We start from the raw sequence: 3,907 nt of genomic DNA, 5'->3' as shown, positions 1-3,907 counted from the left end.
CTTCACATACACAATATCGAGCCCTATTGTGCTAACAATTCTGTTTGGTTTAACCAAAATACAATTCTATCATACACGTCCTGTTGATACAATCAAAGCATTTTTCTCAGTGTACCGATGTCACTATTTGCGATTCTTCAATAAGATTTTAATAAAATTATATCCACTGCTCGATGTGTTTGAGATTCTATTTCATCAATCTTGTAAAACCGGAAAGTACAGTTATAATAAGAGCAAACCGTATGAGTAAACCGTAAATCTTCATATTTTCCGTTTACCGGATCCTTATTCAAGTAGAAATTCTTATTCATGTAGAAATATTCTCAGAAATTGCCATACGGAGCAACGTTGAATTGTGGATATCTGGCGAACCGATGATTGGAAACCAATAGATTGATTTTACGGATCGTAGCGTTTCCTTCGCATTACCCGAATAACCCGCGCAACTTTGTCAGTACGGAACAATGCTCGGCCACCGACAAATGCATACGTTTAAATGTGCAAGTTATCCCAAGAGATGCATTGTAATTGTATCTCGAATTTAGCAATGATTTTCCCAGAATACTTCTCATTATTAATCTACAAATCTATTTTCTGGATAAACACAGTGCTCCAATTAAAAATACGATAAATTGAAAAGTCTAATGTGGAACAACAAACTCACATCGACAGATATCTCTTAGCTCGCAAATCCCTTCACTTGCAGCCGCTTACAATCGCAAAGCTGCCGGTAATATCGGAAGGAGTGACAATTTCCTCAGCTCGTTCCGCAACGTCTACTTAGTCGAGCAAAAACGCGCGAGGATCGGGGTATCCTGTATATCCTTGTATACATCTATACGTACATATCGCTCGCTCGGGACAAATTGTGTGGCGCATTGCAGGTGAACGGACAGGATGAATGGTTATGATGCTATAATGCAAGGCCGTCACGGCTTACGTAACATGACCCAACCTAGCGATACGGAATACGGATTATTATCGGTGTATTCGTTTAGAGGGAACGACAAGCGAGAGGAGGAAAGGGGAGAAAAGAGAGGAGATAGAAGGAGAAGGAGCGAGACCGGGCATGAGTCGGTGTCGCCCACGCGTACCGAGAGATTCGTCCGGTCGGTTGCGACCATTTTTACGGATATCCATATCGCTCTACGTGCGAAATGGCTCCGCGATGCACGCTCCGAGCGATGAAAAACGCGCGATTCTCGTAAAGCAACTTTCTCGCGCGCGCAAATCGGATGCAGATAGAGATCTTTGCTCGCGTAGCGTGCGCACTAATGAATTACACGCGTAGCGCATTCCAAGTTAAAGCGCCTGCGATTGCGTCGCCGGATTTTGTTAATCTGGTTTATGCAAAGATCGCGGCAATAATTTTACGGCTGTGTCAACAGGCTTTGCGCATCGTTTCATTCCACTTAAACCGGCAGGCGAGGAGTAAACCGCTGGCCAAAATCATGTACACCAATGCCTACTAGTGCCCAGCGGGCATTACTTTATCTTATTATCAACGTCAGTGTTTTCTTGACTATATCTGGCATTTTTAGTAATACAAAAAATTTATTGCGAACAATATTACCTCAGCCAGGGTTTGAGCCTGAACTTCCCTACACTCTACACGGAAAAAACAATGTAGCTGCCGTAGCTAAAAACTGCACGCGGCAGCTGAATTTCAGTTGTAAAATACGGATAGCTAATAGTTAGTTCTGATAGCTAATATTCAATCAGAAAATGAAAAACCGGGCTTAAGAGAGAGGTAAATTAAAAGTTAAAAGTTACCGATAAAATGTCACTAAATTCAGTCAAAAGTTAACAGTCTGTAATGTAACTAAGTCAAATTAAAATTATTTAACTTTTATCTTTTTAACTTTTTAACTCACTTTTTATCCTTTTAACTAGACACTACCCAACCCTGGGGACAATAATATTGAAATTAAGACGCGAAAAGTACAAATTGCTACTAAATTGTTGAACAAAGTGCCCAGTTAAACCGGCCGTTCGTCTTTGGCGGTTAGACAGCCTATATAGATAAAACATAAATACTCGAATGTAGACCGTGCAGAGCTAATCGTCCTGCGTCACGCAACAATCGATCAATTATAATAATTCACATTGCCCATGCATATTTATTCGCCTGCCCACAGGGCAACGTGCCCCCTCGCGCACACCTGTTCGATTACTATTGTAAATGCGAATTCCATTACATAAGATTTTCGTTACCGATCCATAAATAATGTGTACAAGCGCCGGATACCGTGGCCGGGTTATTCCCGTGGCGCATATCTAACAAGTTAATTCGAATCGCTCGCGTGTCTACGACAGTAAGCGATCGCGCGCGCGCGCGCGCCTTACTTATGTTCATTAATTTATAGTATCGTAAGTTACGTTATCGCGGCTTAATGAACAGCGGCGCGTACGCCGTTTAATTACTCCCGTGTACCATTACATGTCGTATCTTGTAAGCGCTACCGTCGCACGCATTAAAGAACGACGTGAACGGTAACACACCGCGTAATTACGATTCAATACTCGTCCCGCTCCCGCTCGAGAGCCGTTCCATTCTTGCTCGTAGCTTTCCCTCCTTTGTAAAATTCTTAAAAAGAGATTTACGTTTTAATCGTAATTAATTACACGCGGCGCGAAGGAAGGGGAAACCGACGAGTGAAAAAGAGTGACGGATCTGAAGGAGCATATAACTCTTCCTCTCTTCCCTTTTGCCTGCAGCACGTCGATGACTTTCTAATTCCTACGGCGAATCCGCGTGACGCATCGAGGAGGGAGGGCGACGAATTAAAAAGTCGCGCGGCAGGTGCACTTCCTGTGATGAAAACGCGCCACAACGAAAGAGCCCGGCCGCGGCAAATCCTTTCCTTAATTGACGACCATTAAATCTTTTCACGGCGATCGATCAACCGTCCTACATACCTGCGCGGCCGTTTCTCGTGGCACTGATACGCCCCGCGTGTAACGCCCGGCGACCGAACAAAACGATTTCAATCGATGCATTTCGCGGTATACGGCCTGACAAATGCGGACAATCGCGTCGCAGGGAATGAGAGGTTTATGCCGATTTTATTACACCGTCGGAGACGCGCAGTCTCACTGACATATATTATTTCTTATCGTCGAGAATGCCTGTCAGCCGTCTCGACGTTGCTCGACGGAGGAAGCAAAAAGGCAGAGAAGGGAAGAGAAGGGAGAGAGAGAGAGAGTCAATGGTGAAACTGACAATAGAAATCTTTCAATTGACTACGCATATTTTTTTGCCGAAACATCGTTCGAAAGAAGTGTCCTTTCCGCGCCAGACGCGAAAAAAGGACGCTCCTCTGGACGAGTAATTGTGCGGTTCACCAAGGCGATGGATGCACGGCAACGCGGAACACGCAGCGTGGATGGGATCACCGAGCGGAAAGCCAGAAGAACGGGTTTGACTCGGAAAAGGTTAACGCGACGAACACGTTTCCTCGATGCGGAAAATAAATCGCTAATTACCGGAGGGTGTCTCTTCTTTTAAGCGCAATTAATTTATAGACTTGCATAATTGTCGGCTGCCGAGGTAGGCTCGTATATTTCTCCGGACAAGCGGAACGATCCCCCCCCCCCCTCCTCGATTTTACATCAAACATACTTTATTGGCGCGCGCGATATTAATAATCCTTGTTTATTACCCCGGTATTAATGTTAACTAAATGTTAAGCACGAAGATTAATCTGTCCTGATCGTCATGGAGTAACTTACAACAGGTCTTGATTAAATAGCTTTGATCGCCAATGCTGCTATTATCCTCTCGTAAGTTAAAGGACTACTTTATTGCAGGGAAGAGAAAATAATTTACACAATGCAGCTAGAATATCATTTAAAACTCTCACGCGAATCTAACACTGAGATAAACCAATTTTCCATTCGACTATCT

General features: G+C 43.8%; 1 protein-coding gene across 1 annotated transcript in view; it reads right to left on the bottom strand.

Annotated features, from left to right (window-relative positions):
- Positions 1 to 3,907, bottom strand: part of LOC105559440 (GAS2-like protein 1) — an 88,105-nt gene that overhangs the window by 26,875 nt on the left and 57,323 nt on the right. The window lies entirely within an intron of this gene.

The sequence above is a fragment of the Vollenhovia emeryi genome, unplaced genomic scaffold, assembly GCF_000949405.1.
Source record: "Vollenhovia emeryi isolate VEMERY1.0 unplaced genomic scaffold, V.emery_V1.0 DF939271.1, whole genome shotgun sequence".
NCBI lineage: Eukaryota > Metazoa > Arthropoda > Insecta > Hymenoptera > Formicidae > Vollenhovia > Vollenhovia emeryi.
This window is presented reverse-complemented; position numbering and strand designations above follow the sequence as displayed.